This window comes from Ailuropoda melanoleuca, chromosome 2 (assembly GCF_002007445.2).
Source record: "Ailuropoda melanoleuca isolate Jingjing chromosome 2, ASM200744v2, whole genome shotgun sequence".
In the NCBI taxonomy this organism is placed as follows: domain Eukaryota; kingdom Metazoa; phylum Chordata; class Mammalia; order Carnivora; family Ursidae; genus Ailuropoda; species Ailuropoda melanoleuca.
Window position 1 is genome coordinate 75,707,496 of NC_048219.1, and position 12,423 is coordinate 75,719,918.

The 12,423-nt window shown below is 42.8% G+C and overlaps 1 pseudogene; it reads right to left on the reverse strand.

Annotated features, from left to right (window-relative positions):
• The window catches only part of LOC100469794, a 61,710-nt pseudogene extending 50,024 nt beyond the window's left edge, over positions 1-11,686 (reverse strand).
• Between the last annotated feature and the right edge of the window lie 737 nt (positions 11,687-12,423).

Genomic DNA, 12,423 nt, shown 5'->3' on the forward strand with positions numbered 1-12,423 from the left:
TGTGCATCTCCTGACCAGGCTGATGGCTGTTAAAATTCAGAGGCAGGAAGTCCTGACTGCTGGTGTGACGTGGTGGTGCGTTGTTTTTCTACCCAAACTTGGCAGGGTCTCTGATTATTAAAAAAATCTTTGCCAGATACTTTGATCTAATTGCTGGTACTGCTAAGGGGTAAGCAAATGAAGCATCATATAATGAAAAAGTTTTTTAAAGATTTATTTAGAGTGGGGAAAGGCGCAGACGGAGAAAGAATCTTAAGCAGACCCCACGCCCAGCACAGAGACAGATGCAGGGCTGGATCTCACAGCCCTGAGATCATGACCTGAGCTGAAATCAGGAGTCAGACGCTTAACTGACTGAGCCACCCAGGAGCCCCACTTCACCCACCATTTTTAACTCATTTCTTTTGCCACCCTAAATGTTTGCTCAAAGATGGGGATCTCAAGCTGACCTAGATCCTTTTAGTTGAAAGATCTCTTAAAAGCCATCTAGCCTGCTCTCCTCAATTCTATAACTGAGGAAATAAAACCCCAGGAAAGCTGAGGGCTTTTTTCCACCCTCACACTACAGGGTAGGTGGACGTAGAGCCGGGATTCTCTCACAACTCCACTTCTTGTTCATGACATGCCAGCTATACACTCTGAGGCAGCCAGTGAAGGTAACAGGGTGGCCTGGCTTCTTTATCTCGTCAACATTCTGATAACATTTCTTTCTAACTTGATAGAAGTCATATTTAATTTTATTTTGAGTAAGAAGAACCTTACAAACCCCATCCATTTATGTGAATTACCATCTAGTTTCCTTAGAATTATGAAACAGTGGTTTATATTAACAGGGAAAAAACATTGTAATAATGCAGAATTATTCTTTCGGGATACAGTAGTAATCATGAAGAACATGGGGGTCTTTTCATAGAATTTCCAATATGCAAACACTTTTTGGGTCCTAAGTCAAATTGCTAAAATTTTTAAACCTAATATTTGTATCACCAACTTTTCTTTAACAGTATTCTTTTTGTCATTTAGTTATTGATTTTCCTGGGTGTGATATATGCTCTAAGAGATGAAATACATGCTTTTTTTTGAAAGTTGAGTCCCATAAATTGAAATAGCTGAGGTCCTTCATGTTTGTCATATTTACTAAAGTAGTTGGCACAAAATGCATCAAAACCTAGAGCAGTAGCTTTACGTAAATGCTCTGAGAGCACGCCTAGTATGTGTTTGGAAACATCAAGGATGCCAACGTTGCTGAAACGATTACAGCTCACTGTAATACAGTGAGTGAAGAAGAGGGGGAGTGAGAAATGGAAGAAAACAGGAGATGAGCCCAGAGAGGTGTATGTAATTAGAGAGTATTATAAATTATCTTGTTTGTTTATCTGTTTAATGCCTGCCTCTACTACTAAAACATATGCTCCAAGAAATAAGGACTTTGTCTGTCTAGTTCATCACTACACCCCAAATACATAGAACAGTTTCTGACATACAATGGGTAATCAATAATTGCTGAATAAAGCATAAATGTGGAGAAATAATATAAAGAAAACATGTTGTGGATTTTATATAATCATTCTTTGGCTTACTTAAGAATGGTTCACCACTTAAGTTGTTCCCAAATTTTCACTATTATTATAAGACACTGTGCTACAATGAGTATTCTTGTGAGATTAAAATCTTTGAATTGCAATTGTTTGGAACATAGGTTCCCAGAAAGAAAACTGCCAAATTATCATCCAAAAAGGGAATATCAAAAAACTATGATTGCAAAAAAAAAAAAAAAAAAAAAAAAAAGGGGGGGGGGGGGAAAGCAAAAAGCTGATAGCTTTTCTTCTAAGATCAAGAACAAGACAAGGATGTCCACTCTTGCCACTTTTACTCAACATAGTACTGGGAAGTCCTAGCCATGGCAATCACACAAGAAAAAGAAATGAAAGGCATGCATATTGGTAAGGAAGAAATTAAACTGTCACTATTGACAGATGACATGGTATTATACAGAGAAAATTCCAAAGGCTACACACACACACACACACACACACACTATTATAAGTAATAAACAAATTCAGTAAAGTTGCAGGATACCAAATTAACACCCATAAATTGGTTGTTTTTCTATCACTAATAATGAAGTAGCAGAAAGAGAAATTAAGAAAACAATCCCATTTACCCATTCACAATTGCACCAAAAAGAATAAAATACCTAGGAATAAAATTAACTAAGGAGGTACAAGACTTATACTCTGAAAACTATAAAACAATGATAAAAAAATAACAATGATGAAAGAGATTAAAGACAATACAAATCAAAAGACAGTCCATGCTCATGGATTGTTAAAATTAATATTGCTAAAATATCCATACTACCCAAAGCAATCTATAGACTCAATACAACCCCTATCAAAATAACAATATTTTTCACAGAACTAGAGCAAATAATCCTAAAGATTCTGTGGAACCTCAAAAGATCCTGAATAGCCAAAGCCATCTTGAGAAAAAAGAACAAAGCTGGAGGTATCATAATTCCAGATTTCAGGATATAGTAGGAAAGCTGTATTAATCAAAACAGTATGGTACTGGCACAAAAAATAGACACATTGATCAATGGAACATAGAGAAATAAAGAAATAAACCCACAAGATTGAAAAATCTCTTCCGGGAGTGCCTGGGTGGCTCAGTGAGTTGAGCAATGGACTCTTGATTTTTAATCAGGTCATGATCTCAGGGTCGTAAGATTGAGCCCCGCCTTGGACTCTGAGCTAAGCATGGAGCCTGCTTAATATTCTCCCTCTCCCGGGGTGCCTGGGTGGCACAGTGGTTAAGCGTCTGCCTTCGGCTCAGGGCGTGATCCCGGAGTTATGGGATCGAGCCCCACATCAGGCTCCTCCGCCATGAGCCTGCTTCTTCCTCTCCCACTCCCCCTGCTTGTGTTCCCTCTCTCACTGGCTGTCTCTATCTCTGTCGAATAAATAAATAAAATCTTCAAAAAAAAAAAATTCTCCCTCTCCCATTAGGGTGCTGGGTGGCAGAGTGGGTTAAGCATCTTGGTTTCAGCTCAGGTTGTCATTTCAGGGTTGTGAGATGGAACCCTTCATCGGGCTCACACTCAGCATGGAGTCTGCTTGGGATGCCCTCTCCGTCTCCCCCTCCTGCTTGTGCTTGTTCTCTTTCTCTCTCTGTCTCTAAAAATAAATAAATCTGAAAAAAAAAAAGATTCTCTCCCGCTATCTCTGCCTCTTCCCTGCCCCCCCACACGCATGTGCTCTCTCTCTCTCAAATAAAAAAAAAAAAGAAAGAAAAATCTCCTCTACTCATTTGTTCATTTTCTGAAATATTAGTCCTTCTCTACCAATTTCACTTATTCCTCTTCCACTCTCTTCACTGGACAAGTCTTCCAAAGCAATTTATAATTTTCTATGGTAGTGTTTGTTTAATGAAGTTCCAAGATATATATTTTTTTTCCTTTGGAAAGCAGGTCAACTTGCATTCCTAAGATGTTATACTGTGTACACCATGGAGTTTTAAAGGGCATAGAGGTTACTAGGAGTAAGAGAGATCAAAAATGTTTTCTTCTCCTTGGAACCTTTTAAACACTTTTATGTCAGAACTGTTAAGTAGCATTTTCTACCAACTGGCTTGAATGGCTAATTTTTCCTCCTTTGCCAATAAATACATTTTTATTCTACTACAGTTAAATTTCTAGAAATTATTCTAATAATGGAGTAATTTTTTGCCATAGTTCATTTACATCCCATCATTAATCACACCTGCTCATTCAAAACATTTTTATTGTAGATTAAAGTTGACTTAAAGTCATATACCAATTCTAAAAATACATGTAGGAACTGCATGCTTTCCTATGCATTACATTTGCTAACAGGTCACAAAACAATTAGAGGCTAAAATGAAGAAAGCTTTTTGAAGTAGTACAAGGAAAGCTTACAGTGAAGGACAACAGTTTTATTTTTATAAGGCATAAAAAATGCAGAAATGTAAGTTGTTTTTAAAAATAGGAGCTTGCACAGGGTGCATGGGTGGCTTAGTCGGTTAAGCATTTGACACCTAATTTCAGCTCAGGTCATGATCTCAGGGCTGTGTGTTCAAGCCCCATGCTGGGCTCCTGACTCAGTGGGGAGTCTGCTTCTCTCCCTCTCCCTCTTCCCCTTGCGCTTGCTTCCACGCTCTCCCCCTGTCTCTCTCTCTCTGAAATAAATAAATAAATCTTAAAAAAAAAAGAAAAGAGCTTGCTCATTTTCCCAAGGGTCAATGAGGTTCATTTCTCCAGATGATTTACGTTATCAAGAGAATTCAAATGAGAATTTTGAAACTTAGAACTCTTGTTTTTTATACATGAGAAAACATAAATTTAAAATGAAATGGAAAATGTAAACTACCTAAGATAGTACCTAACACATGGTAAATGATCAATAAATGTTAGTTCTGTCACTTTTCTTCTTGCCTTGTCAATGGTCAAATGAATAGCCAGAGGCTTATCTGTATGGTTTGTAACATTATTGGACAAGAGGCTGGCCTAATTCAAAATTTTATATTATGTATGCCATTTCATAAAGTTATGGGTGAACTTTTCAACTGACCTATTTTTAATTAAAGTTAGTATGTATATATAATCCCATCTGTGGGTTCAGCTGAGATTGCTGTTGGGGAGGGAGCTGCTCATACCACTGGGCCTTCTCAGACCCTCCCCAGCCATGCTCCCTTTCTAGTGTTTCAGAATCTCGCACATTCCCAGTAAGATCTGTAGAAATGGAAATCTTTTTCCCTATTTCCACCACCCTCCAGCCCTATGGATATAAATTAGTGCAATAATAACAGCTAACATTTACTAAGTGATGATTATTATGTGTCCTCATTGTGCTAAAATAAAGCCTTACCTCGTTTAATCCTAACAACCACCCTATAAGGTGGGTTCCAGTTTTATTAGGGAAATTTACCCAATTGGAGCCATAAGAGTGAGATGTTGAAATGGTGTGGAGGTGAAGGTCAATGGACATACACGTTCAAGGAATTAGGAAGCCTGGATGTTTCATGGTTCGTATGCAGAAGTGGATGTGGAAGTCACCCAGGACGATGGAAGGATCTGGAGTGGAGATGAAGACTGTGAGCAGGTGCCAAGTCTTCAGTGACCAAGAGGTTTATATAGAAGGTCAGGCAGTAGCAAAGAATAAAATGGTTAGGTCAGATGGCAGATGGCATGGGCTTCAGTGAAGCAGGTGGTTCGAAAGGAGAAAGAGGAGGGACTCCAACCCAGAGAGGGCTGCAAGAAGGCTCCTTAGAGGAGAGCTGCTTCCCTAAGAACTGCGGGGGGGAAAGCAAGGCTCTGTGAAGAGGTTTAAGCGCTGAGAGGTTGTTAACCACAGAACAAAAGTTCCACGGGTCACAAAGATTTGGGTGGAAAAGAGGGAAGGAAACTTTCTTCTTGCTACTTCCCTATACTTTGTTAAGGAATTAGAGCACTGATAATAGATCAAAATCAATTAGGCCCACTGCTAAAACAGGAGAGTTTTACTGGGAGGAGTCAAAGAATTATAAATAGAACTCTAGCAAGTGCACATTTCTTTCTGCTTAGTAAGCTCTAAACTGGTTTTCTAGACCCCGCCCCCACCCCCCTCCTGAGAAGGTACTGTAGGAAACAGGGTAGAGCCCAGAGGGAAAGAGGGCACTGGCAGCTTAAATTTGCCTATAATCTAGTGTTTCTCAGCCTGAAATCCACAAACCCCTCAGGATCTGAGTGTTTTCCATGGAAATTTTCTGTTTTTTGTTTTCTTTCTGAAGATAATCAGAAGGCAAATAGCATAAGCAACCAGATAGCCACCTTATAACTAAGGCCTAATATTTATTTCATTGTCCCTGTGTATTTGTGTTCCCACACCAGCTACTTTCAAGTAATACCACTTTCTTGAGGGCTAATGAAAAAAAGAACAGGACTTCACCTCATAAGCAATAATGCATTTTTTGCCAAGTAAAATCCAGTGACATCAGAGCCCACTATATGAATGAGTTTTCACAGTATTCAAACAAAAAAAGAAAGTGGAGAAGAACTGAGCAAACATAATTTCAGAATGCTTAACTCAAATTTACCAATCAACAGAATATTCATAAGAAAGTAGAAGTTTAGAGGATTTAACTCAGGGTGCCTGGGTGGCTCAGTCAGTTAAGCATCTGCCTTCAGCTCAGGTCATGATCCCAGGGTCCTGGGATTGAGCCCTGCATCAGGCTCCCTGCTCAACGGGGCATCTGCTTCTCCCTCTCCCTCTGCCCTTCTCCTTCACTTGTGCTCTCTCTCATGCTCTCTTTCTCTGAAATCAATAAATAAAATATTTTAAAAAGTGATTTAACTCGATCCTTGGGAGTACAAGAGTAGTTTTTCTTTAGAAGTTAATATGTAGGCATATATATTCAAGTTTGGAGACCCACTAGCCTGGATTGTGTTCAGAAGTTAAGAACTTCCAGTAGTCTGGCACAACTTCCCTCACCACAGATGGGAATAACGTGGAGATCTGGGACCAAAGCCCCAACCCAGAGTGTCCTCCATATTGTACAGCCCCATGACTTTAATACATATCACTAGCATAGGAAGGTGGTCAGGCAGCTAGCAATTCAAAATCCTAGCCCTCTCACTTACAGCAGACACAACCAACAACAAGGGACACACATGCATGTAATTATTCAAGGTCAGACACTTCTTCATCTTGACAAACCCCACAGCTAAATTCAGTCTTCATCTTACTAGACCTCTCAGCAGACTTCTCAGTTCTATCTATTAACTCCCTCCTTGAAATACTCAACTCGCATGGTCTCCAAAGAGACCATACTCTCCTGATTTCCCTCACACTTCATCAATTGCTTCTTTTCAGTCTCTTATGCTGGCTCTTCCTGTTGCTGACATTGAAATGTTGCAATGATCCAGGATTCCGTCCTCAGAGCATCTCTTATATACCCTCTGCCTAGGGGATCTCACCCAATAAAAAGCTTTAAATATATAATGCTGATGATGTACAACTCTACCCTGACATTGCCTCAAGATTTACAAAACTACTACCTGCTATATCCACCTGGTTGTTTAAAAGATACCTCCAATGTCCAAACCAAGAACTGTTGATTAATCACTCACCCTACTTCACTACTCTCCAATTCTGCCTTATCTTGGCAAATGGCACCGCCATTCGTCTAGTTGTTCAAACCAAAATTCCTGGAGTCATTCTTGTATTCTTCCTTTACCTCACACTCCAAATCCAATTAATCAACTAGTCCCATCAGCACTATTTTCCAAATGTATCTTTGTAGTAGATACTGTAGTGCCCTGCTCACGTCACCTTCATGACTGAGAGTAGCCGGGAGTACTGTTGACTGACAGCTCTCAACTGAGCCCTTCCCTTTGCGTTGTCCTAGGCTGGAAAAACTCACCTTGCCTGAAGTCACTCCCTGGAGGAAGCCAACTTCAGAAAGTGGGGGAGGAGGCAGAGGAGGCAGGGGCAGGTAATAAAGGTCTGGCCTTTTGCCTCAAAGAGGGACAACTCGAAAGAAATACCCCAGATACACAGTTCCTTGAATTGTCTGAAGTCTCTGTTGCAGCTCCATCATAGCTCAACTTTCCCCTCTGTCCAATCCTGCTTCCTCCAGCTCTCACAGGTATTATCCCTAGTAGTACTCGCCAGTAAATTGTCTGCACATGAATCTGAGTATTAGACGCAGCTTTCATGGAACACAACCTATGACAGCTGGTACCAGAAATGGTCTTAGGAGGCAGACTCTACATGATACACAGTCATTGGTGGGAGATGGTGAACTGTGATGGGAAGAGAATGCATTGGCTGATGCAATATCTCAGTTTTTGATAAATGTGGGAGAAATACCAATTATAAGTACTATGGAATTGGGTGGATGTTACTGCAGGCCATCAATGCATTGGAAAAAAGGCTGAGAATAATACAGCACCAAAAATGTGGTATAAATATACAATGAAATATTATTCAGGCTTAAAAAGTAAAGATGCTGATATCTGCTACAACAGGGATGAAGTCTGAGGATATTACGCTAAGTGAAATAAGTCAGTCACAAAAAGACAGATACTGCATGATTTCACTTACATGAAGTACTTAGAGTAGTCAGAATCACAGAGACAGAAAGCAGAAAGACGGTTACCAGGGGCTGGAGGGAGGGAGGAATGGGGAGTTATTTTTTAGTGGGCATAAAGTTTTCGTTTTGCCAGATGAAAAGAGTTAAGGAGACCGATGGTTGTGCAAAATTATGAATCTGCTTAATACCAGTGAACTCTATACTTAAAAATGGTCAAAAGGGTAAGTATTATGTTATGTGTATTTTACCACAATAAAATAATTGGGAAAAAAATCACAGCCCAAAATAAATAGCACAGATTAGTACTTACAGACTTACTAAGGAATTCAAAGGCGGAGATGTCCATCATTTAATTCACCGTTCTGAGTCCTACAAAAGCTAAATGGATCGCAGTAGAGGATGACGGTGGACTGCTTCAAACTCAACCAAGCAGCAGAGGAGTCAATTGCAGCTATGGATCCAGAGGTGGTATCTTTACTACAGCAGATTAACACAGCCTCAGGGACATAGAATATGGCCATTGATCTGGTGAATGCATTGTTTTCCATTTACCAAGAAGGAAAACCAGGAACAGTTGACATTCCCATGGCATAGACAATAATATACATTTAAATCTCTTGCCCTCTGTCACAGAGGGACCTGGCTCATCTACATATTCACTGTATTGATGACATCATGCTAATCAGACTAGATGAACAAGAAGTAGCAATGGGGCGTGCATAGGAGGCGCAATCTGTTGAGTGTCTGACTCTTGGTTTCAGCTCAGGTTGTAATCTCAGGACCCTGAGATCGAGCCCTGTGTTGAGCTCTGTGCTCAGCGGAGGGACTGCTTGGGACTCTCTCTCCCTCTCCCTCTGCTTCTCACCCCCCCCACTCTAAAAATAAATAAATAAATCTTTAAAGAATAATAATTCTCTTATTAAAAAAAAAAAGAGGTAGCAATAGGTTGGAGGCCTTGGTAAGGCACATGTACTCCAGAAGGTGGGAGATAATAGAGTCAATGAAGATTCAGGGATCACATCAATTGAGTATTTCCAGGACCAGTCTGGAGTATGTCAGGACATAACCCTACCACCACCAAAATGAAGGGCAAATGATTTCATCTCATACCACCTAAAAAGGAAACACACACCTGAAGCTCTTTGAGTCCTGGAGGTAATATATCTCAAAATTAAGAAAACGTCTGTGACGCATTTCTGAGGAACAAGAAAGGTTGACAGCTTTTAATGGGGACCAAAGTTGGAAAGAGCTCTTCAGCAAACAAAGTTATGCAGCAAACAGCCCTGCCTCTTGGGCCACATGTCCCAGTAGACTCTGTGGTAATTACAAGTATCAGAGGTAGGAAAAGATGTTGTATAGGGTGTATAGTGAGCCCTAAAAGGAGAATCTATAGCAGAACACTCTAACGGTTCCTGGTATGCTATGAGGCCCAGGTAGAAATAGAGAGCTTAAATATGGGACATCAAATGACATACAGCAAGAGTTGCCTATCTTGAGTTGTATTCTGTCAGACTCATCAAGTCATAAGTTTTGGTGATTTGAACAACAAACCATATGATGGAACAGTATGTCTGAAATCAAGCACAAGCAGAATCAGAGCACAAGCAAGGCCCACACACGAGAAGCGATCCAGATTTTCACACTCCATCACTGTTACACCATTACCTCTCCCTAAAACCACACCTATAACTACATGGAGATTCAGTATGACTAGCTGACACAGGACTAAAAGGGATGAGCTCAATTCATGGATGCATTTCTTATGTGAGTGCAAATTTAAAAAGCCCAGTTATGCACTACTCGGCACTACTCAGGAATAATGCTGAAAGACAGCAATGAGAGGAAATCTGCCCAGTGAAAAGAACTTCAAGTAGTGTACCTGATTGTTCACTTTACATGAAAAGAGAAGTGGCCAGAGAACAATATATATAGACTCACAGACAGTGGTAAATAGCTTGCTTAGATGGTCAGTGGCCTGGAAGCAAAAAAGATTGGATAATCAGAGACAAAGAGATCTGGGGAATATGTACAAAGATTAGAGTGGACACAAAGGAAAAATATGTTTACACTGTATGGTCACTATCATGGAAGAGGTATGAACAACCAAGGAGACAGAATGATGCAGCCAGAAAAAGTCAACCAGACTCTGTCAGCTGACACAATGAACACCAGTGCCAACACAGTGGTTTCGTAATGGAGTGTTTATGGTGGTGAAGATAGATCGATGGGCCGAACAGCATGGGCTCCCACTCACCAAACCTAATATAGTTACTGCTGCTGCCAAATACCCAGCCTTCTAGCATCAGAGACTAATACCGAGCCACTGACATAACATCAGCCCTTCAGGAAACCCACCAGCCACTGGGCAGCAAGTTGATTACTCTGAAACTATCCACCCTGAAGGGTGTAGTGTTTCATCCGGACACATATTTTAGGTACGTAGTTACCTTCTTTGCCTGAGGAGCCTCAGCCAGCAGGACAATCCAATGACTAAGGAGTTTGTAATCTTTTGACATAAAATTACACATTACACTGCATTGGGCTGAAGGTCTTATTATACAGCAAGGGGGCTATATAATGACTATAAAATCCACTAGTCCTAACACATACAGGAATCTCCGAACCATGGGAATATTTTGGACTTACAACCCACAAGTCTCACCAGTAGAGAGCTGAAACAAGTGGAGTGACATCTGAGGATTGTTTTGCACTGATGGAAGGGAAATAGAATAATTGTTTTCTCTTGATATCCTGAAACTTTCACCTAACAGTTTTTAAACAATCAAGTCAAGACTGGTCCAGAGAAGGAAGACATCCCTAATTTACGCAAAGTACTAAATCAGCTGAAGCGTCACCATGGATCAAGGTCCGATTCCCCCTAGACCTTTGGTGCTGATGTCAGAAAGACAGAGCAACTCTGGGGACCTATCTGTGCCTGTCTTTTGTACAAGATCCTGAAGCGTGAACGTAGGCTGTGAACATCCTGAGAAAAGAGAAGGTCTCCTCATGAATTCACAAAGGCTAACACAGCCCCTGAAATTCTGAATGGGTTCAGTAAATGTTGAATCACCAGAAAAGCACTCAGCATCTCCAAAAAGCCCAGGAGTAGGCTCTGGTCATTGTGAAACGTGTTCTAAGAGGGCTGAGAAACTGTTTCGCTGGGCTGCACTACTCCGCGCTGCGGGGACTCACGGAAGAGAACCCCACCCTCACAACACGGGTCTTTCAAAGAAGCTCTGCAAAGAGCCAGTATGGCTTCCCCCTCTTCCCAGCATCTCCCCCACGCTCCCGCTGCCACATTCCCTTGGTCACTCACATTCTCAGAGTTCGGACCAAACGATGAGCCCCAGTTTTTCAGCCCCTCCTGGAGCTCGACGATGTCCACCAACCCGTTCCCGTCGCGGTCCAGGTCTTGGAAGAGGATCTCGTAGCTGAAGTAGTCATCGTCCTCCTGGCAAGCCACCGCGGGCAGCACGAAACCCCGGAGCCAGCGCAGCATGACCCGTCCCGCCCGGCCCGCGGCGGCATGGCAGCTCGGCCGCCTCTCCTCTGGGTCCCGGCGAGGGATTCCCGCCGCCCTCCTGCGCCGCCTGCCACCGCCTCGACCACGACGCTGCTCTCGTGCCTGCGGGTGCGTGCCGTCGGGTGGCCCAGCCAACGGCCCGACGGAGCCTCGGGGACCAGCGGACCCGCGCCGCTGGGTTACCGGGCGCCGCCGGGAGAAACTCGGGAGGCCCCCTCGTGGGAAGCCGGGCTCAGGCCCCTCAGGACGGGCGCCGCGCCCCGGAAGTTGGAAGTTGAGGCGCCAAAAGCGGTGGCAACCTGCACCCAGGACCGTCCGGGGCTCACCCGAGCGAGGAGGGCGCGTGTTCTGCAGGCGGCGTCAGAAGATCATCCGGGTGTTTCCCAGGGCAAACTGAGCGGCGGCGACAGGTGAGTTGCTCTGAAGGCGTCTCAGGTGCCTCAGACCCGAGCATCCCGTGCCCCGGTGCCACCCCTCCTCTCGGGGGACGTCTGAAGAAGGCAGTCCTTCCAGAGGGGCCTCCGCCCTCCTGGCCCTCTCCCAGGGACCTTGGGGCTGTTTCCAGAGCCCCCCCTCTTCCTCACCTCCCACTTTCTCCTGGACCCACGGTTCCAGCGGCTCCATAACACCCAGCGCTCACATGCCTTCCTTAATGCCCATCACCCAGTTACCCCATCCCCCCACTCCCCTCCCTCCAGCAACACTCTGTTTCCTATGATTAAGAATCTCATGGTTTGTCTCCCTCTCTGATTTCGTCGTTTTATTTTTCCTGGGTTTGTTTCTTTTAGTAACCAGAATCGTGCTGTATG